We start from the raw sequence: 24,443 nt of genomic DNA on the forward strand, positions 1-24,443 counted from the left end.
TCTTCTCTCTTCTCATAAGGACACTCGTTGGAGAAGTGATTGGTTTCTTCATAGTTATAACATTTTCTCACTTTCTTCTTCTGGAATCTTCCTTTGAATTTTCCTGCGCTAAACTTCTTGACAAAGAGAGCCATGTCTTCATATGAAGGGCCCTCATCAGATTCAATCTCATCACCATCTTCCTCCTCCTCATCTTCTTCTTCACTTTGCTCTTCTTCACATACATGCTTGGCCTTCAATGCAAGATTGATTTTTGATGTTGAGGTACCATGCATGGCAAGGTGTTTTCTAGCATTTGCCTTTGACTAGTCAAATAGTTGGAAGGTGGATATGATGTCATCCGGAGTCATTTCCTTGAATCCATGGTGTTGTCTTACGTCCCACACCATTTGATGATGATACAAAGCAAGATCGTGAAGCAACTTATCCACGAGAAATCTCTTAGTCAAGTTGAATCTATCTTGTGCCTTGTCACATTCACATGACTCGATGTCGGTGGTGAGAGTCATGAGACGCTCAAGAAGTTGCTTGGGAGTTTCACCTTTCTCCATACAAATGTTTTGCAATTGCCCCTTGGCAATTTCATATTGAGAAAGCCGGAGAGTGGAGGTACCAGTCTTGGTTCTCACAATGGTATCCCATAATTCCTTGGCACTTGTGATATGTATGTATGGTCTCCTTTGCTTGTCGGTCACACCTCTTCTTATGCACATGGTTGCTGTGTCGTTCAGATTCTTTTCGTATATCTCTCTTGGTGTAAGATTCTTTGGGTCAACAGCTTGGTAGCCATACTCCAAGATCTCCAACATTTCATCATTTCCATATCGAAGATGATCCTGCATAGCAACTCTCCACAAAGAAAAATCGGTAGATTCATCAAGTAAAGGAGGTTTGCCTTGAGGGTTATACTTAGGTTTCTCTATTTGAGGTCTTGCATAAAGCCAAGGAACACCGGAGTTTTCATTGCTAGGAGGTTGTTGGCCAATTAAAGGAGTAGGCACAGCTGGCCTCGAGGCCGCACCACCAGAAAGTGGTGCAAGCATCGTGGTTAGTGTGGCTAGCCTCATTTAGACCAAGGCCTCAAGAGAGGCATCATGCTCCTCCTTTTTCTTAGCAAGAGCTCTTTCCAGATCCTCTGAAGTGAAGGACTTGGCTTCCGTGGAAGCCGCACCCGTATTCTTCAGATCAGCAACGAGGGGAGTCCCATCGGGGTTCATCTCGCTCTAGGGCGGTTAAGCCACAAGAATAGAGCACGAGGCTCTAATACCAATTGAAAGGATCGAGATGGACCTAGAGGGGGGTGAATAGGTACAATAACAAATTTTAATTATTACTTAGCAATTTTAGGCAATAATGCGGAATATGAAAGTGAGCCTAACAATTGCAAGTGTGATGCTAAGGGCTAAGCAAGATAACAAGTATCACAAGTATGTAAGTAAGCAAGCACAATATGAAATGAGTAAGAGCTAAGAGACAAGTAACCACAATTAGAGAGTTAGGGTTAGGGATAACCGCAACTCCAGGAGACGAGGATGTATGCCAATGTTCACTTCCTTGGAGGGAAGCTACGTCACCGTTAGAGAGGTGGATGTTACCATGAAGGCACACCAACGCCACGAAGGCTCACCCTATTCTCCCTTTGAGACAACACCACGGAGGCGTTTCTCAACCACTAGTGGTAGACCTTGGGGTGGTTTCCAAACCCTCACAAACTTTTCCGGGGGTAATCACAAGGGTCGATTCCTCTCCGAAAGACTCCTACCGCCTAGGAGTCTCCAACCTCCAAGAGTAACAAGAACGATGGGGAAAAGCTCAAGACTTGCTCAAATCACGAATTCCTTTGGTGCAAAGAAGGGGAAGGAGTGGATCTATCACTTGACCGGACAACTCCTCTCAAATGCTCTCAAATCCCTTGGGGATCTAAGATTTGGTGTAGAGGAGTGAGAGAGAGAGAGCGAAATGTGTTCTAGGGTTTGTTCAAAGTGAATGATCCACCTTATCCCATGGGGGGAGGTCTATATATAGTGTGAGCACAAATATGGCCATTGTAGTGTAAGTGAATGAGCAGGCCGGACATCCGGGCTAGGGGCCGGACATTCGGCTTGGCAATGGCACGGGAAACAGAAACAGAACAGAAAACAGAGGGCCCGAACATCCGGGGGCCAAGCCCGGACATCCGTCATATTAGGAGGGCCCGGATATCCGGCAGATGGCCGGACATCTGACGCGATCACTAAAAGGTTACAGAACCTCAGCTGTTCCATGGGTAGTAGAGGCCGGACATCCGGGATGGGGCCCGGACATCCGGCGTATCAGGAAGGCCCGGACATCCGGGGTGTAACCCGGACATCCGGCGTGCAGCACAGCACAAAAGTACTCTCTGGATGGCTAGTCTCGGATATCCGGCAAGTAGGTCGGATATCCGGCGTGAGGCCCGGACATCCGGCAGCCAAGAGGCAGAAACATGAAGGTTTTAGCATGTGCATGTATGTCAAGGAGGTTTGTGGCAAGAGCAAGCCTTTAACTAACCCTATCGGTCCCGTCCTAATAGTGCGGGATCCTATACTCAAGAAAACGAATATGAAATTAATTTTTATGCTTCATCCTTGAGTAAAATCACTTTGTATGCTCTTGATCCACACACTTCGATGAACCGGGGACTAACACCTGAGATTTACTTGACAAACATTGTTAGTCCCATACATGTATATTGTCATCAACATCAAAACATGATGTAAGGGCATGATTGCTCTTTCAAGCAGTCAAGTGAACAGTAGTGGGTGCATGAAGGAATTGACATACTTTGTTGACAGCAAAGGAAATGTCAGGCCTAGTAAGAGTGAGATACTGCAAAGCTCCTACCAGACTCCTATATTTTGTGCTGTCCTCTTGACTTAGTAGTGTTCCTTCTGTAAGAGACAATATTTCTGAACTAGATAAAGGAGTGGGTGAGGGTTTACAACCTTGCAAGCCAGCCTTTTTTACTAGATCAGTTGCATACTTTTCCTAAGAGAGATGTAGTCCATCCTTATGTCTCTTCACCTCAATTCCAAGAAAGAAATGCAAGTCTCCAAGATCCTTCAAAGCAAACTCTGCACCCAAGTCTCTCAAGAGTCCTTGAATTGCTTCATTAGATGAGCTTGTCACAATGATATCATCAACATAAATGAGAACAAACATGCATGTGTTGGACTTGTTGTAAATGAACAATGAGGTGTCAGATTTAGAAGGAACAAAACCAAGCGCTTGTATTTTATGACAGAGATGGGAATACCATGCTCTTGGGGCTTGCTTCAACCCATACAATGTTTTATCAAGTTTGCATACATGAGTGGGAGCACTTTTATTTTCAAACCCAGGAGGTTGTTTCATATACACCTCGTCTTCCAGAACACCATGGAGGAACGCGTTCTGTACATAAGGCTGTCTGAGACTCCAACCCTTGGAAATAGCAATGGACAAGACAAGATGAATAGTAGCAGCTTTTACTACTGGACTAAAGGTGTCTTCATAGTCTATACCATATCGTTGTTTGAAGCCTTTTGCAACTAGCCTAGCCTTGTAACAATCAATGGTTCCATCGGATTTTATTTTAATCCTAAATACCCACTTGCAGTCAATTAAATTTTTACCTTGCTGTGGAGGAACCAAGTGCCATGTGTTATTTTTCTTAAGTGCTATGTAACCTTCAGTCATGGCTTCCTTCCATTTTTCATCACCAAGGGCCTCTTGAACTGTAGTAGGTTCACCTGGTTCACCTGTAGAGCAATTCATTCCATACTTGGTTATGTGCTTGTAATTTACAGGTTTCTTTACCCCTTTCTGTACACGTGTACGTCGAGGTGACGAAGTGAGCAATTCTGTGGCCACAGAGGATCCCGTGGGCAGCACAAAAGTATCAGCCGCAGCAGATCCCGAGGAGAGATCCTCTGCAGCTGCCGCATGGGGATTTTCTATGGCCAACGGCCACGCCTCAGTACTAACCTGATCCATAGAAGATCCCATCCCGTGGGCTGGCCCATCATTCTCCAATGATGGCGAATCTGATCCGAAGTCCGCGCCTGTCGGGCGCACAGGCGGATCGACACGGGAGTCCGTGCCTGTCGGGCGCACAGTCGGATTGACACAGGATTCCGCATCTGTGACGTGGCCCACATCGGTGGAGCGGCCTGGACCTTGCTTCCTGTAGTTGACGGGCTGACTGCTGAATCGGGCGTCGCCTGCACCACCTGCATGCTGTCACATGGTAGACGATGATTGGCGCGAGGCTGGGGGCGCATCGCGGCTAGTGAGAGGCAAGCATGTGTCCCCAGCGGGATCGGAGGTAGCGGTGCGTGCGCCTGGTCCGTCTGCGGCAACAGGTCCCGAGGGGATCGGATTCTCTGCCCCGGAACTGACCCCGAGGAGGATCTGCCTCCTGATTCGGGACACATAAAATGAGACCCAAACTTTGCACCATTTTCACCATTCTCAGCTGCATTTTCTTCGTTGTTTGCTCATGTATCATCACAATGCTCATGCACACTCTCAGTAGGATTAGTCAATAGTTGATCATCAATATTGTTTCCCCCTTGATCAAGACCGGTGAGATGTGAGGCTATGATACGTCTCCGACGTATCTATAATTTTTGATTGCTCCATGCTATTATATTATCTATTTTGGATGTTAATGGGCTTATTTTTACACTTTTATATTATTTTTGGGACTAACCTATTAACCGGAGGCCCAACCCAAATTGTTGTTTTTTTTGCCTATTTTAGTGTTTCACCAAAAAGGAATATCAAACGGAGTCCAAATGGAATGAAACCTCCGGGAGCGTTATTTTTGGAACAAACATGATCCAGGAGGACTTGGAGTGGATGTCAAGAAACAATCGAGGAGGCCACGAGGCAGGGGGGCGCGCCCACCACCCTCGTGGGCCCCTCGTTGCTCCACCGACCTACTTCTTCCTCCTATATATATATATATATCCATATACCCCGCAAACATCCATGAGCACCACGAAACCCTATTTCCACCGCCGCAACCTTCTATACCCAAGAGAACCCATCTTGGGGTCTTTTTCGGAGCTCCGCCGGAGGGGGCATTGATCACGGAGGGCCTCTACATCAACTCCATGGCCCCTCCGATGATGTGTGAGTAGTTTACTTTAGACCTTCGGGTCCATAGCTAGTAGCTAGATGGCTTCTTATCTCTCTTTGGATCTCAATACAAAGTTCTCCTCAATTCTCTTGGATATCTATTCGATGTAATCGTCTTTTGCGGTGTGTTTGTCGAGATCCGATGAATTGTGGGTTTATGATCAAGTCTATCTATGAACAATACTTGAATCTTCTCTGAATTCTTTTATGTATGATTGGTTTATCTTTGCAAGTCTCTTCGAATTATCAGTTTGGTTTGGCCTACTAGATTGATCTTTCTTGCAATGGGATAAGTGCTTAGCTTTGGGTTCAATCTTGCGGTGCTCGATCCCAGTGACAGAAAGGGAAACAAAACGTATTGTATTGTTGCCATCGAGGATAAAAAGATGGGGTTTACATCATATTGCATGAGTTTATCCCTCTACATCATGTCATCTTGCTTAAGGTGTTACTCTGTTCTTATGAACTTAATACTCTAGATGCATGCTGGATAGCGGTCAATGTGTGGAGTAATAGTAGTAGATGTAGAATCGTTTCGGTCTACTTGTCTCGGACGTGATGCCTATCTACATGATCATGCCTAGATATTCTCATAATTATTCGCTTTTCTATCAATTGCTCGACATTAATTCGTTCACCAACCGTAATACTTATGCTATCTTGAGAGAAGCTACTAGTGAAACCTATGGCCCCTGGGTCTATTCTCCATCATATAAGTTTCCATATATTTTATTTTGCAATCTTTAATTTCAATCTATATCATAAAAATACCAAAAATATTTATCTTATTATTACTATCTCTATCAGATCTCACTCTTGCAAGTGGCCGTGAAGGGATTGACAACCCCTTTATCGCATTGGTTGCAAGGTTCTTATTTGTGTGTGTAGGTACGAGGTGACTCGAGTGTGGTCTCCTACTGGATTGATACCTTGGTTCTCAAAAAATGAGGGAAATACTTACGCTGCTTTAATACATCACCCTTTCCTCTTCAAGGGAAAACCAACGCAGTGCTCAAGAGGTAGCAAGAAGGATTTCTGGCACCGCTACCGGGGAGATCTACACCAAGTCAAGACATACCATGTACCCATCACAAATCTTATCCTTCGCATTACATTATTTGCCATCTGCCTCTCGTTTTCCTCTCCCCCACTTCACCCTTTCCGTTTTAGTCACCCTCTTTTTCCGTTCGCCTATTTTTCCTTCCTGCCTTCTGTGTGCTCGTTCTTTTTGCAATTTGTTGCCATCATGTCTGAAACTGGAGAGTTTATCATTGATAAGGATAATAATATGGAAAACTTTGATGCTATTGATGATCCTCTTGGAAATCCTATTATTTTGCACACTAAAAAGTTTCACATCGGTAGCGGTAATATTATTGGGAAGGGAGTTATCCAAGATTTCTTTACTTGTGCCTGTGCTTTGCCCACCATGAGTGGATCTATCCTTTATAAAACTAGTAGTCTCGCAGATGCCATATCTTTGCTCATAGTTGAACTTGAAAGACAATTTTTACATATGCATCCTTCCGTACAAAGGATTTTCCTAGAATTTTCTAATATTGAGCATTCTTCTGTTAAGCGAGCTGCTACCATCTTTTTAGCTCATGAGTTCAGATTTATAATAAAAGAAGCCAATGAAATTTTTGTGCATTGTAGGGTGGATGCTGGTCCTCCTCCCATAGAAGCAATCCTTTTCTATCAAGAAGACATTATGCGTTTACGATCTTTAGATCATGTTGCTTTTAATGAAAACCTTAGAAAAAAGGTTCCTACCGATGCTCTTGTTAATAGGATCTCTGAACTTAATGATAATTTTTCCATCCAGAACAATGGGCTAGGTTTTCCCCTTGAACAAAGACTCATGACTTTTTGCCAAAAGAATGCTTATAATGATGAATTTATTATGCAATATGAGGGGCCAAAGGAGGAACCAACACCTCCCGAGCTTGATCTTGGGGACTTTTGTCCCATTAAATTTAGCCCTTTTGATTACTTTTGCTTGCCACAAATAAAGCTTGCTGCTGAACATAGGGAGTATGAGATGATCTTTCGCGATTTACCTTATCATTATCATGGCAATACCTAGATCTATCTTCGCTTATATGCCTAGGTAGGGGCATTAAACGATAGCGCTTGTTGGGCGGCAACCCAATTTTATTTTTATTCCTTGCTTTTTGATCCTGTTTAGTAATAAATAATTTATCTAGCCTCTGTTTTGGTTGTGTTTTTTGTGTTTAATTAGTGTTTGTGCCAAGTAGAACCGTTGGGAAGACTTGGGGAAAGTCTTTTTGATCTTGCTGTAAAAAACAGAAACTTTAGCGCTCACGAGAATTGCTGCCATTTTTATTGGAGAGTGCTATTTAGTTCATTCTTTTTGCAGATGATTAATAGATAAATTACTCATGTCCAGCAATTTGTTTTAGAATTTTTGGGGTTCCAGAAGTTTGCGTTAGTTACAGATTACTACAGACTGTTCTGTTTTTGACAGATTCTGTTTTTCGTGTGTTGTTTGCTTATTTTGATGAATCTATGGATAGTAAAAGAGTTTATAAACCATAGAGAAGTTGAAATACAGTAGGTTTAACACCAATATAAATAAAGAATGATTTCATTACAGTACCTTGAAGTGATGTTTTGTTTTCTTTCACTAACGGAGCTCACGAGATTTTCTTGTTAAGTTTTGTGTTGTGAAGTTTTCAAGTTTTGGGTAAAGATTTGATGGATTATGGAACAAGGAGTGGCAAGATCCTAAGCTTGGGGATGCCCATGGCACCCCAAGGTAAAATACAAGGACACCGAAAAGCCTAAGATTGGGGATTCCCTGGAATGCATCCCCTCTTTTGTCTTCGTTCATCGGTAACTTTACTTATAGCTATATTTTTATTCGCCACATGATATGTGTTTTGCTTGGAGCGTCTTGTATGATTTGAGTATTTGCTTTTTAGTTTACCACAAACATCCTTGCTGTACACACCTTTTGAGAGACACACACATGAATTAGAATTTATTAGAATACTCTATGTGCTTCACCTATATCTTTTGAGCTATATAGTTTTTGCTCTAGTGCTTCACTTATATCTTTTAGAGCACGGCGGTGGTTCTATTTTATAGAAATAATTGATCTCTCATGCTTCACTTATATTATTTTGAGAGTCCTTTAGAACAACATGGCAATTTGCTTTTAGGCATTATAAAAACTTTCATATAAGTGCACTGAATACTAAGAGAAGTTTGATACTTGATGATTGTTTTGAGATATGGAGATGGTGATATTAGACTCATGCTAGTTGAGTAGTTGTGAATTTGAGAAATACTTGTGATGAAGTTTGTGATTCCTGTAGCATGCACATATGGTGAACCGTTATGTGATGAAGTCGGAGCATGATTTATTTATTGATTGCCTTCCTTATGAGTGGCGGTCCGGGACGAGCAGTGGTCTTTTCCTACCAATCTATCCCCCTAGGAGGATGCGCGCAGTACTTTATTTCAATAACTAATAGATTTTTGCAATAAGTATGTGAGTTCTTTATGACTAATGTTGAGTCCATGGATTATACTCACCCTCACCCTTGCACAATTGCTAGCCTCTCTAGTACCGCGCAACTTTCGCCGGTACCATAAACCCACCATATACCTTCCTCAAAACAGCCACCATACCTACCTATTATGGCATTTCCATATATAGCCATTCCGAGATATATTGACATGCAACTTTCCACTGTTCTGTATGCTATGACACGCTTCATCATTTTCATATTGCTTTGCATGATCATGTAGTTGACATCGTATTTGTGGCAAAGCCACCGTTCATAATTCTTTCATACATGTCACTCTTGATTCATTGCATATCCTGGTAAACCGCTGGAGGCATTCACATAGAGTCATATTTTGTTCTAAGTATTGAGTTGTAATTCTTGAGTTGTAAGTAAAAAAGAAGTGTGATGATCATCATTATTAGAGCATTGTCCCAGTGAGGGAAGGATGATGGAGACTATGATTTCCCCACAAGTCGGATGAGACTCCGGACGAAAAAAGAAGAAGAAAAGAGGCCAAAAGAAAAAAGAAAGAAAGAAGGCCCAAATAAAAAAATGAGAGAAAAAGAGAGAAGGGACAATGTTACTATCCTTTTTCCACACTTGTGCTTCAAAGTAGCACCATGATCTTCATGATAGAGAGTCTCCTATGTTGTCACTTTCATAAACTAGTGGGGATTTTACATTATAGAACTTGGCTTGTATATTCCAATTATGGGCTTCCTCAAATTGCCCTAGGTCTTCGTGAGCAAGCAAGTTGGATGCACACCCACTTAGTTTCTTTTGTTGAGCTTTCATACACTTATAGCTCTAGTGCATCTGTTGCATGGCAATCCCTACTCACTCACATTAATATCTATTAATGGGCATCTCCATAGCCCATTGATACGCCTAGTTGATGTGAGACTATCTTCTCCTTTTTTGTCTTCTTCACAACCACCATTCTATTCCACCATAGTGCTATATCCATGGCTCACGCTCATATATTGCATGAAGATTGAAAAAGTTTGAGAACGTCAAAAGTATGAAACAATTGCTTGGCTTGTCATCAGGGTTGTGCATGATTTAATATTTTGTGTGATGAAGATAGAGCATAACCAGACTACATGATTTTTTAGGGATAACTTTCTTTGGCCATGTTATTTTGAGAAGACATAATTGCTTAGTTAGTATGCTTGAAGTATTATTATTTCTATGTCAATATTAAACTTTTATCTTGAATCTTTCGGATCTGAACATTCATGCCACAATAAAGAAAAATTACATTGAGAAAAATATGTTAGGAAGCATTCCACATCAAAAATTCTATTTTTATCATTTACCTACTCGAGGACGAGCAGGAATTAAGCTTTGGGATGCTTGATACGTCTCCGACATATCTATAATTTTTGATTGCTCCATGCTATTATATTATCTATTTTTCATGTTAATGGGCTCATTTTTACACTTTTATATTATTTTTTGGACTAACCTATTAACCGGAGGCCCAGCCCAAATTGCTGTTTTTTTTGCCTATTTTAGTGTTTCGCCGAAAAGGAATATCAAACGGAGTCCAAACAGAATGAAACCTTTGGGAGCGTTATTTTTGGAAAAAACGTGATCCTGGAGACTTGGAGTGGACGTCAAGAAACAATCAAGGAGGCCACGAGGTAGGGGGCGCGCCCACCCCCCTAGGCGCGCCCTCCACCATCGTGGGCCCCTCATTGCTCCACCGACCTACTTCTTCCTCCTTATATATATATATATATATCGCAAACATCCAGGAGCACCACGAAACCCTATTTCCACCGCCGCAACCTTCTGTAGCCAAGAGATCCCATCTTGGGGCCTTTTCCGGAGCTCCGCCAGAGGGGGCATTGATCACGGAGGGCCTCTACATCAACTCCATGGCCCCTCCAATGATGTGTGAGTAGTTTACTTCAGACCTTCGGGTCCATAGCTAGTAGCTAGATGGCTTCTTCTCTCTCTTTGGATCTCAATACAAAGTTCTCCTCGATTCTCTTGGAGATATATTCGATGTAATCTTATTTTGCGGTGTGTTTGTCGAGATCCGATGAATTGTGGGTTTATGATCAAGTCTATCTATGAACAATATTTGAATCTTCTCTGAATTCTTTTATGTATGATTGGTTTATCTTTACAATTCTCTTCGAATTATCAGTTTGGTTTGGCCTACTAGATTAATCTTTCTTGCAATGGGAGAAGTGCTTAGCTTTGGGTTCAATCTTGCGGTGCTCGATCCCAGTGACAGAAAGGGAAACGACATGTATTGTATTGTTGCCATCGGGGATAAAAAGATGGGGTTTACATCATATTGCATGAGTTTATCCCTCTACATCATGTCATCTTGCTTAAGGCGTTAATCTGTTCTTATGAACTTAATACTCTAGATGCATGCTGGATAGCGGTCGATGTGTGGAGTAATAGTAGTAGATGCAGAATCGTTTCGGTCTACTTGTCTCGGACGTGATGCCTATATACATGATAATGCCTAGATATTCTCATAATTATTTGCTTTTCTATGAATTGCTTGACAGTAATTCGTTCACCCACCGTAATACTTATGCTATCTTGAGAGAAGCCACTAGTGAAACCTATGGCCCCCGGGTCTATTCTCCATCATATGGGTTTCCATCTATTTTATTTTGCAATCTTTACTTTCAATCTATATCATAAAAATACCAAAAATATTTATCTTATTATTATTATCTCTATCAGATCTCACTCTTGCAAGTGGTCGTGAAGGGATTGACAACCCCTTTATTGCGTTGGTTGCGAGGTTCTTATTTGTGTGTGTAGGTACGAGGTGACTCGCGCGTGGTCTCCTACTGGATTGATACCTTGGTTCTCAAAAACTGAGGGAAATACTTACGCTGCTTTACTACATCACCCTTTCCTCTTCAAGGGAAAACCAACGCAGTGCTCAAGAGGTAGTAGGGTAATATGATAATTTCTTGGCGAAGGAGTGCACCGGCATTTGATGGAGATCAGCAAACACTAGTAGAAAAAGGGGCTTTCGTTCGGGCCTGGCTAGCTCATTAGTCCCAGTTCTTCCACGAACTGGGACCAATGGATGCATTCGTCCCGGTTCGTGAGCCCAGGGGGCCGGCCGGGGCCTCGTGGGCATTGGTCCCGGTTCGTATGGACCCATTTGTCCCGGTTCCAGGGACGAACCGGGACCAATGGGCCTCGCTCCTGGCCCACAAACATAGGTCCCAGTTCTTGGCTCGAACCGGGACAGAAGGCTAGGCTTTAGTCCCGGTTCCAGCCACGAACCGGGACAAATGAGCTTCCTGTATATACCCCATCACCGGCGAGCAGAGCACTCCACAGTGCTTTGTTTTTTGCTGGCCGGCGAGGAAGGGCATTTGGGTGCTCTAGCTCACCTCTTATGCATGTGAGGTGTTCGATGAAATGCCCGAGCCACATTAGTTAAGCTTTCTCCTCTCGAAGCTCGACCTCGGAGCTCCATTTTTTCCAAGATTTGTCTAGGTTTTGCGGTCCGTCACGCCCCGTCCTCGTCTTCACCGTCGTCGATCGCCCGCGCCGATCTCGTCGCCGGCACCACCATGGTGAGCCTCTTATTCTTATCTTCTTTCTGAAAGAAAAAAATCTTTCTTTAGATAGATCCTTGTCTAATTTTCTTACTTTTGACACACGTAATTATATATAATGCACGCAGATGAACCGGCAATGGATGTATCGTGACAGACACACCTCCGAGTACATTAACGGCAAACAAGCAGAATGGTTTTATGTGTTGTCCATGCCCTGATTGTGGGAATATGAGGTCTTACTCTGACAAGAAAATCATTCACACCCACCTGCTTTATAAAGGTTTCATGCCACACTATAATGTTTGGACGATGCACGGAGAAATAGGGGTTATGATGGAAGACAGCAAAGAAGAAGAGGACGATGAAAACTATGTGCCCCCTGAATACAGTGATGCTGCAACGGGGGAAGCTGAAGATCAAGAGGAACCAGACGATGTGCCCGGTGATGATCTCCGTCTGGTTATTGTTGATGCAAGGGAAAAGTGCGAAAGTGAAAAGGAGAAGCTGAAGTTCGATCACATGTTAGAGGATCACAAAAAAGGGTTGTACCCCAATTGCGAAGATGGCAACACAAAGCTCGGTACCGTACTGGAATTGCTGCAGTGGAAGGCAGAGAATGTTGTGCCTGACAAAGGATTTGAGAAGCTACTAAAAATATTGAAGAAGAAGCTTCCAAAGGATAACAAATTTCCCGACAGTACGTACGCAGCAAAGAAGGTCGTATGCCCTCTAGGATTGGAGGTGGAGAAGATACATGCATGCCCTAATGACTACATCCTCTACCACGGTGCGTACAAGGATTTGAACGCATGCCCGATATGCGGTGCATTGCGGTATAAGATCATACGAGATGACCCTGGTGATGTTGAGGGTGAGCCCCGCAGGAAGAGGGTTCCTGCGAAGGTGATGTGGTATGCTCCTATAATACCACGGTTGAAACGACTGTTCAGAAACAAAGAGCATGCCAAGTTTATGCGATGGCATAGTGAGGACCGTAAGAAAGAAGGGAAGTTGAGAGCACCCGCTGACGGGTCGCAGTGGAGAAAAATCGAGAGAAAGTACTGGGCTCAGTTTGCAGGTGACCCAAGGAACGTATGGTTTGGTTGAAGCGTGGATGGCATTAATCCTTTCGGGGAGCAGAGCAGCAATCACAGCACCTGGCCCGTGACTCTATATGTATAACCTTCCTCCTTGGATGTGCATGAAGCGGAAGTTCATTATGATGCCAATTCTCATCCAAGGCCCTAAGCAACCCGGCAACGACATTGATGTGTACCTAAGGCCATTAGTTGAAGAACTTTTACAGCTGTGGAATGGAAACGGTGTACGTGCGTGGGATGAGCACAAACAGGTGGAATTTAACCTGCATGCATTGCTGTTTGTAACCATCAACGATTGGCCTGCTCTCAGTAACCTTTCAAGACAGACAAACAAGGGATACCACACATGCATGCACTGTTTAGCTAACACCGAAAGTATATACCTGGACAGATGCAGGAAGAATGTGTATCTGGGCCATCGTCAATTTCTCTGACCAACCATCAATGTCGAAAGAAAGGCAAGCATTTCAAAGGCGAGGCAGATCATCGGAAGAAGCCCGCCATGCGTACCGGTGATCACGTACTTGATATGGTCTATGATTTACACGTAATATTTGGAAAGGGTCCCGACAGACTAGCTGTTCCGAATGACGCTGAGGGACACGCACCCATGTGGAAGAAAAAATCTATATTTTGGGACCTACCCTACTGGAAAGAGCTAGAGGTACGCTCTTCAATCGACGTGATGCACGTGACGAAGAACCTTTGCGTGAACCTTTTAGGATTCTTGGGCGTGTATGGGAAGACAAAAGATACACCTGAGGCACGGGAGGACCTGCAACGTTTGCACGAAAAAGACGGAATGCCTCAAAAGCAGTATGAAGGTCCTGCCAGCTACGCTCTTACCAAAGAAGAGAAGGAAATCTTTTTTGAATGCCTGCTCAGTATGAAGGTCCCGACTGGCTTCTCGTCGAATATAAAGGGAATAATAAATATTCCAGAGAAAAAGTTCCAGAACCTAAAGTCTCATGACTGCCACGTGATTATGACGTAACTGCTTCTGGTTGCATTGAGGGGGCTTCTACCGGAAAACGTCCGATTAGCCATTGTGAAGCTATGTGCATTTCTCAATGCAATCTCTCAGAAGGTGATCGATCCAGAAGTCATACCAAGGCTAAGGAGTGATGTGGCGCAATGTCTTGTCAGTTTCGAGCTGGTGTTCCCACCATCCTTCTTCAATATCATGACGCATGTCCTAGTTCATCTAGTCGACGAGATTGTCATTCTGGGCCCCGTATTTCTACACAATATGTTCCCCTTTGAGAGGTTCATGGGAGTCCTAAAGAAATATGTCTGTAACCGTGCTAGGCCAGAAGGAAGCATCTCCATGGGCCATCAGACAAAGGATGTCATTGGGTTTTGTGTTGACTTCATTCCTGGCCTTAAGAAGATAGGTCTCCCTAAATCGCGGTATGATGGGAGACTGACTGGAAAAGGAACGCTAGGAGCGGAACAATAATATGCAGGGACGGGCATTCTTGGTCTCAAGTACACTACACAGTTCTACAGAACTCTACCTTGGTGACCCCGTATGTCGATGAACACAACAACAGTCTGCGCTCCAAACACCCGGAGTAGTGTGACGACTGGATTACATGTGAACACATCATGACTTTCAGCAGTTGGTTGGAAACACGTCTCAGAGGTGACAACACTGTTTGTGATGAGCTGTACTCGTTGTCCAGGGGACCATCTTCGACTGTATTGACTTACAAAGGATACGAGATAAATGGGAATACATTTTACACGATCACCCAAGATCAAAAGAGCACCAACCAAACCAGCGGTGTTCGCTTTGATGCAGCAACCGAGAGGGGAAAGGACACATATTATGGTCACATAGTGGACATATGGGAACTTGACTATAGACATGATTTTAAGGTCCCTTTGTTTAAGTGCAAATGGGTCAATCTGTCAGGAGGCGGGGTACAGGTAGACCCACAGTACGGAATGACAACAATGGATCTGAACAATCTTGGGTACACTGATGAACCATTCGTCCTAGCCAATGATGTGGCACAGGTTATCTATGTGAAGGACATGTCTACCAAACCAAGAAAAAGAAAAGATAAGGAAGCCAATACATAATACAATGAGCCAAAGCGCCACATAGTTATTTCAGGAAAAAGGGACATCGTGGGAGTGGAGGGCAAGACAGACATGTCCGAAGATTATGAAAAGTTTCATGAAATTCCTCCCTTCAAAGTCAAGGCTGACCCAAGCATCCTGATAAATGATGAAGATTATCCATGGTTACGGCGCAATAAGCAAAGCACACAAGCGAAGAAAAAGTGAAGACTTTCTGTCCACAACTGTTATGATGATACCATGCCAACTTTCAACCTTTTCCTAGTTGATTTGAAATGCATGTTGTAACAGACGAGTTTCTGCCGTTTTGTACACGAAGTGCATCCAGTTTTTGACGTAACCCTCTCAACTTTTTAGCACATGCTATGTGGGTGAAATGATAATAACATGCCAACTTTCAACCTTTTCAGAGTTCATTTGTAGTGCTTTTCATTTTCAGGGTCATATAGCTCAAAAAAATCAGTAAATGCATGAAAAATAACAAATGAAGTCGGAAAGGGTTGAAAATTGATGATGTGGCTTTTAATGGTGCATTTTGAACACACAAAAAGTCTGGAGTTCAAATAAGTTCAAAAATGAAATCCCTTTCTAACAGACGAGTTTCTGTATGAAACTCTGATACTTAGAAAGAGATAGTCCGTTTTGTACACGAAGTGCATCCAGTTTTTGCCGTAACCCTCTCAACTTTTTCGCACATGCTATGTGGGTGAAATGATGATACCATGCTAACTTTCAACCTTTTCAGAGTTCATTTGTAGTGCTTTTCATTTTCAGGGTCATATAGCTAAAAAAATCAATAAATGCATGAAAAATAACAAATGAAGTCAGAAAGGGTTGAAAATTGATGATGTGGTTTTGAATGGTGCATTTTCAATTTATGGGTCATTTAGCTCAAATAATGATCTAATATAAAAAATAATGACCTGGAAAACTGTTATGAAACACTAATAGAAAAATAATAAGCAAAAAGAATTTTCATGAAACTTTTATAAACCTCTAGTATCTTGAGCTTGCGTTGGTTTTCCCCGAAGAGGAAGGGATGATGCAGCAGAGTAGCGTAAGTATTTCCCCCAGTTTTTGAGAACCAAGGTATCAATCCAGTAGGAGGCCACGCTCAAGTCCCTCGTACCTGCACAAAACAATAGCTACTTGCAACCAACGCGATTAGGGGTTCTCAAGCCCTTCACGGTCACATACGAGAGTGTGATCTGATAGATATAATATTTTTTGGTATTTTTGGTATAAAGATGCAAAGTAAAAAGTAAAAGCAAAGTAAAAAAGCAAAGCAAAATTAAAGTGATGGAGATTGATATGCTGAGAATAGACCCGGGGGCCATAGGTTTCACTAGTGGTTTGTCTCAAGAGCATAAGTATTCTACGGTGGGTGAACAAATTACTGTTGAGCAATTGACAGAATTGAGCATAGTTATGAGAATATCTAGGCATGATCATGTATATAGGAATCACGTCCGTGACAAGTAGACCGAAACGATTCTGCATCTACTACTATTACTCCACTCATCGACCGCTATCCAGCATGCATCTAGAGTATTAAGTTAAAAACAGAGTAACACCTTAAGCAAGATGACATGATGTAGAGAGATAAATTCATGCAATATGAAATAAACCCCATCTTGTTATCCTCGATGGCAACGATGCAATACGTGCCTTGCTGCCCCTTCTATCACCGGGTAAGGACACCGCAAGATCGAACCCAAAGCTAAGCACTTCTCCCATGGCAAGAACTACCAATCTAGTTGGCCAAACCATACGGATAATTCGAAGAGACTTGCAAAGATAACCAATCATACATAAGATAATTTAGAGAAGATTCAAATATTATTCATAGATAGACTTGATCATAAACCCACAATTCATCGGTCTCAATAAACACACCGCAAAAAGAAGATTACATCGAATAGATCTCCACAAGAGAGGGGGAGAACTTTGTATTGAGATTCAAAGAGAGAGAAGAAGCCATCTAGCTACTAACTATGGGCCCGAAGGTCTGAGGTAAACTACTCACACTTCATCGGAGGGGCTAGGATGATGTAGAAGCCCTCCGTGATGACGGCCCTCTTCCGGCGGACCTCTGGAACAGGCCCCAAGATGGGATCTCGTGGATACAGAAAGTTGCGGCGGTGGAATTAGGTTTTTGGCTCCTGTTCTGATCGTTTGGGGGTACATGTGTATATATAGGAGGAAGAAGTACGCCGAAGGAGCAATGAGGGGCCCACGAGGCAGGGGGCGCGCCCTAGGGGGGCGCCCCCCACCCTCGTGACCGCCTCTTTTGTTCCTTGGAGCAGGGTCCAAGTCTCCTGGATCACGTTCGGTGAGAAAATCACGTTCCCAAAGATTTTATTCCGTTTGGACTCCGTTTGATATTCCGTTTCTTCGAAACACTGAAATAGGTAAAAAACAGCAATTCTGGGCTGGGCCTCCGGTTAATAGGTTAGTCCCAAAAATAATATAAAAGTGGAAAATAAAGCCCAATATAGTCCAAAACAATAGATAATATAGCATGGAGCAATCAAAAATTATAGATACGTTGGAGACGTATCAGGCATCCCCAAGCTTAATTCCTGCTCGTCCTCGAGTAGGTAAATGATAAAAAGAGAATTTTTGATGCGGAGTGCTACTTGGCATAATTTCAATGCAAATCTTCTTAATTTTGGTATGAATATTCAGATTCGAAAGATTCAAGACAAAAGCTTATATTGACATAAAAATAATAATACTTCAAGCATACGAACAAAGCAATTATGAATTCTCAAAATAACATGGCCAAAGAAAGTTATCCCTACAAAATCATATAGTCTGGCTATGCTCTATCTTCACCACATAAAATATTTAAATCATGCACAACCCCGATGACAAGCCAAGCAATTGTTTCATACTCTAACTTTTTCAAAACTTTTTCAATATTCACGCAATACATGAGCGTGAGCCATGGATATAGCACTATAGGTGGAATAGAATGGTGGTTGTGGAGAAGACAAAAAGGAGAAGATAGTCTCACATCAACTAGGCGTATCAACGGGCTACAGAGATGCCCATCAATAGATATCAATGTGAGTGAGTTGGGATTGCCATGCAACGGATGCACTAGAGCTATAAGTATATGAAAGCTCAAAAAGAAACTAAGTGGGTGTGCATCCAACTTGCTTGCTCATGAAGACCTAGGGCAATTTGAGGAAGCCCATCATTGGAATATACAAGCCAAGTTCTATAATGTAAAATTCCCACTAGTATATGAAAGTGATAACATGAGAGACTCTCTACTATGAAGATCATGGTGCTACTTTGAAGCACAAGTGTGGTAAGAGGATAGTAACATTGTCCCTTCTCTCTTTTTCTCTCATTTTTTATATTTTTTTTATTTGGGACTTTTCTCTTTTTTTATGGCCTCTTTTTATTTGGGCTTCTTTGGCCTCTTTTATTTATTTATTTTTCGTCCGGAGTCTCATCCCGACTTGTGGGGGAATCATAGTCTCCATCATTCTTTCCTCACTGGGACAATGCTCTAATAATGATGATCATCACACTTTTATTTTTCTTACAACTCAACAATTACAACTCGATATTTAGAACAAAATATGACTCTATGTGAATGCATCCGGCGGTGTACCGGGATATGCAATATGACAATGATGAATGTGTCATGATGAACTAGATGGTGGAAAGTTGCATGGCAATATATCTCGGAATGGCTATGGAAATGCCATAATAGGTAGGTATGGTGGCTGTTTTGAGGAAGGTATATGGTAGGTGTATGATACCGGCGAAAGGTGCGCGGTATTAGAGAGACTAGCAAAGGTGGAAGGGTGAGAGTGCGTATAATCCATGGACTCAACATTAGTCATAAAGAACTAATATACTTATTGCAAAAATCTAGAAGTTATCAAAGCAAAGCATTACGCGCATGCTCCTAGGGGGATAGATTGGTAGGAAAAGACCATCGCTCGTCCCCGACCGCCACTCATAAGGAAGACAATCAATAAATAAATCATGCTCCGACTTCATCACATAATGGTTCACCATACGTGCATGCTACGGGAATCACAAACTTAAACACAAGTATTCTTTAAATTCACAACTAATCAACTAGCATGACTTTAATATTATCACCTCCATATCTCAAAGCAATTATCATGCTTCAATCTTTTCTTAGTATTCAACGCACTCAAAAGAAAGTTTCACAAATCTCGAATACCAAGCATATTATTATTAAGCAAATTACCATGCTATTAAGAGACTCTCAAAATAATTTAAGTGAAGCATGAGAGATCAATAGTTTCTTTAAAACAAATCCACCACCGTGCTCTAAAAGATCTAAGTGAAGCACATAGAGAAAAATTATAACGCTCAAAATATATAAGTGAGGCACATAGAGCAAAACTACTTAGCTCAAAAGATATAAGTGAAGCACATAGAGCAAAACTACTTAGCTCAAAAGATATAAGTGAAGCACATAGAGTATTCTATCAACTTTTAATTCATGTATGGCTCTCTCAAAAGGTGTGTACAGCAAGGATGATTGTGGCATACTAAGACACAAAGACACAAATAATACAAGACGCTCCAAGCAAAACACATATCATGTTGGTGAATAAAAATATAGCTCCAAGTAAATTACCGATGGAAGTGGACGAAAGAGGGATGCCTTCCGGGGCATCCCCAAGCTTTGACTTTTTGGTGTCCTTGGATTATCTTGGGGGTGCCATGGGCATCCCCAAGCTTAGAATCTTGCCACTCCTTGTTCCATAATCCATCACAAGAATTCACCCAAAACTTGAAAACTTCACAACACAAAACTCAAAGAAGAAAACTCGTGAGCTCCGTTAGCGAAAGAAAACAAAAGACCACTTCAAGGTACTGTAATGAACTCATTCTTTATTTATATTGGTGTTAAACCTACTGTATTCCAACTTCTCTATGGATTATAAACTATTTTACTAGCCATAGATTCATCAAAATAAGCAAACAACACACGAAAAACAGAATCTGTCAAAAACAGAACAGTCTGTAGTAATCTGTAGCTAGCGCAAGATCTGGAACCCCAATTTTTTTTAATAAATTTCCGGACGTGAGTAATTTATCTATTAATACTCTGCAAAAAGAATTAACTAAATATCACTCTTCAAATAAAAATGACAGCAGTTCTCGTGAGCGCTAAAGTTTCTGTTTTTTACAGCAAGTTCAACAAGACTTTCCCCAAGTCTTCCCAACGGTTCTACTTGGCACAAACACTAATTAAACACAAAAAAACACAACCAAAGCAGAGGCTAAATAATTTATTTATTACTAAACAGGAGCAAAAATCAAGGAATAAAAACAAAATTGGGTTGCGTCCCAACAAGCGCTATCGTTTAACACCCCTAGCTAGGCATAAAAGCGAGGATAGATCTAAGTATTGCCATCTTTAGTAGGCAATCCATAAGTGGCTCTCATGATAGTTTCATATGGAAATTTTATTTTCTTTCTAGGAAAGTGTTCCATGCCCTTTTTTAATGGAAATTGAAATCTAATATTCCCTTCCTTCATATCAATAATCGCACCATCCATTCTAAGGAAAGGTCTACCAAGAATGATAGGGCAAGAAGGATTGCAATCTATATCAAGAACAATGAAATCTACGGGCACATAATTCCTATTTGCAACAATAAGAAAATCATTAATTCTTCCCATAGGTTTCTTAATAGTGGAATCCGCAAGATGCAAGTTTAGAGAGCAATCATCAAAATTACGGAAATCTAGCAAATCACACAAAGTCTTGGGAATAGTAGAGACACTAGCACCCAAATCACACAAAGCATAAAACTCATGATATTTAATTTTAATTTTAATAGTTGGTTCCCATTCATCATAGAGTTTTCTAGGGATAGAAACTTTCAACTCAAGTCTTTCTTCATAAGATTGCATCAAGGCATCAACAATATGTTCGGTGAAGGCTTTATTTTGACTATAAGCATGTGGAGAATTTAGCACGGATTGCAACAAGGAAATACAATCAATTAAAGAGCAACTTTCATAATTAAATTCCTTGAAATCCAATATAGTGGGTTTAGCAACATCTACATTTTTATTTCTTTCAATCCCACTTTCATCAATTTCATCATTAAGATCTAAATACTCCGAATTTTTAGAACGCCTTCTAGGTAAAGGAAGATCATATTCAGTTTCATCAAGATTCATATTGCAAAATAAAGATTTAATAGGAGACACATCAATAACTTTTAGATCTTCATCTTGATTTTCATAGGAATTGGAAGAACACGCTTTAATAAAGGCATCTTTGGAAGCACGCATCCTAGCGGTTCTTTCCTTACACTCATCAATTGAAATCTCATGGCTTTTAGAGACTCATTGATATCATGCTTAGGTGGAATAGATATAAGTTTCAAAGAATCAACATCAAGAGCAATTCTATCAACGTTCCTAGCCAAATCATCAATCTTAAGCATTTTTTCTTCAATCATAGCATTAAAATTCTTTTGCGAAGAAATAAATTCTTTAATATTAGATTCAAAATCAGAGGGCATCTTAGTATAATTTCCATAAGAGTTGTTGTAGGAATTCCCATAATTATTAGAAGGATTACTAGGATATGGCCTAGGATTAAAATTCCCTCTATAAGCGTTGTTACCAAAATTATTCCTACCAACAAAATTCACATCCATAGATTCATTGTTATTCTCAATCAAAGTAGACAAAGGCATATCATTAGGATCAGAAGAAACACTCTTAGTAGCAAATAATTTCATAAGTTCATCCATCTTTCCACTAAACACATTGATTTCTTCTATCGCATGCACTTTTTTATTAGAAGTTCTTTCAGTATGCCATTGAGAATAATTAACCATAATATTATCTAGGAGTTTAGTAGCATCTCCTAAAGTGATTTCCATAAAAGTGCCTCCCGCGGCCGAATTTAAAAGATTTCTAGAAGCAAAATTCAATCCGGCATAAAAATTTTGTATAATCATCCACAAATTCAAACCATGAGTAGGGCAATTACGTATCATTAATTTCATTCTCTCCTAAGCTTGTGCAACATGTTCATGATCAAGTTGTTTAAAGTTCATAATATCGTTTCTAAGAGAGATGATCTTAGCGGGAGGAAAATACTTAGAGATAAAAGCATCTTTGCACTTGTTCCATGAATCAATACTATTCTTAGGCAAAGACGAAAACCAAGCTTTAGCACGATCTCTAAGCGAAAAAGGAAATAGCTTCAATTTAACGACATCATTATCGACATTTTTTTCTTTTGCATATCACATAAATCAACGAAGCTATTCAGATGAGTAGCGGCATCTTCACTAGGAAGGCCAGTGAATTGATCTTTCAAAACAAGATTCAACAAAGCAGTATTAATTTCACAAGATTCAGCATCGGTAAGAGGAGCAATCGGAGTGCTAAGGAAATCATTATTATTGGTATTGGTGAAGTCACACAATTTAGTATTATCTTGAACCATCGCGACAAACAAGCAAATTAGCACACGAGCAAACAAAAAGCAAACGGGCAAAAGAGGCAAATAGAGAGGGAGGATAGAGAGAGAGAGAGAGGGCGAATAAAATGGCAAGGGTGAAGTGGGGGAGAGGAAAATGAGAGGCAAATGGCAAATAATGTAATGCGAGAGATAGGGATTGCGATGGGTACTTGGTATGTTTACTTTTTGCGTACACTCCCCGGCAACGGTGCCAGAAATCCTTCTTGCTACGTCTTGAGCTTGCGTTGGTTTTCCCTGAAGAGGAAGGGATGATGCAGCAGAGTAGCGTAAGTATTTCCCTCAGTTTTTGAGAACCAAGGTATCAATCCAGTAGGAGGCCATGCTCAAGTCCCTCGTACCTGCACAAAACGATAGCTACTCGCAACCAACGCGATTAGGGGTTGTCAAGCCCTTCACGGTCACTTACGAGAGTGAGATCTGATAGATATAATATTTTTGGTATTTTTGGTATAAAGATGCAAAGTAAAAAGTAAAAGCAAAGTAAAAAAGCAAAGCAAGATTAAAGTGATGGAGATTGATATGATGAGAATAGACCCGGGGGGCCATAGGATTCACTAGTGGCTTCTCTCAAGAGCATAAGTATTCTACGGTGGGTGAACAAATTACTGTTGAGCAATTGAAAGAATTGAGCATAGTTATGAGAATATCTAGGCATGATCATGTATATAGGCATCACGTCCATGACAAGTAGACCGAAACGATTCTGCATCTACTACTATTACTCCACTCATCGACCGCTATCCAGCATGCTTCTAGAGTATTAAGTTAAAAACAGAGTAACGCCTTAATCAAGATGACATGATGTAGAGAGATAAATTCATGCAATATGAAATAAACCCCATCTTGTTATCCTCGATGGCAACGATGCAATACGTGCCTTGCTGCCCCTTCTGTCACTGGGTAAGGACACCGCAAGATTGAACCCAAAGCTAAGCACTTCTCCCATGGCAAGAACTACCAATCTAGTTGGCCAAACCAAACGGATAATTCGAAGAGACTTGCAAAGATAACCAATCATACATAAAAGAATTCAGAGAAGATTCAAATATTATTCATAGATAGACTTGATCATAAACCCACAATTCATCGGTCTCAACAAACACACCGCAAAAAGAAGATTACATCGAATAGATCTCCACAAGAGAGGGGGAGAACTTTGTATTGAGATTCAAAGAGAGAGAAGAAGCCATCTAGCTACTAACTATGGACCCGAAGGTCTGAGGTAAACTACTCACACTTCATCGGAGGGGCTAGGATGATGTAGAAGCCCTCCGTGATAACGGCCCTCTTCCGGCGGAGCTCCGGAATAGGACCCAAGATGGGATCTCGTGGATACAGAAAGTTGCGGCGGTGGAATTAGGTTTTTGGCTCCTGTTCTGATTGTTTGGGGGTACGTGTGTATATATAGGAGGAAGAAGTACGCCGGAGGAGCAATGAGGGGCCCACGAGGCAGGGGGGGCGCGCCCCCCACCCTCGTGACCGCCTCTTTTGTTCCTTGGAGCAGGGT

The 24,443-nt window shown here is 41.5% G+C and overlaps 1 pseudogene; it reads right to left on the reverse strand.

The window, feature by feature from the left end:
* Nucleotides 1–305: 305 nt before the first annotated feature.
* The window catches only part of LOC125554935 (putative disease resistance RPP13-like protein 1), a 74,919-nt pseudogene continuing 50,781 nt past the window's right edge, over nt 306–24,443 (reverse strand).

The sequence above is a fragment of the Triticum urartu genome, chromosome 4A (assembly GCF_056163025.1).
Source record: "Triticum urartu cultivar PI428250 chromosome 4A, HENAU_Tu73, whole genome shotgun sequence".
Taxonomy (NCBI): Eukaryota; Viridiplantae; Streptophyta; class Magnoliopsida; order Poales; family Poaceae; genus Triticum; species Triticum urartu.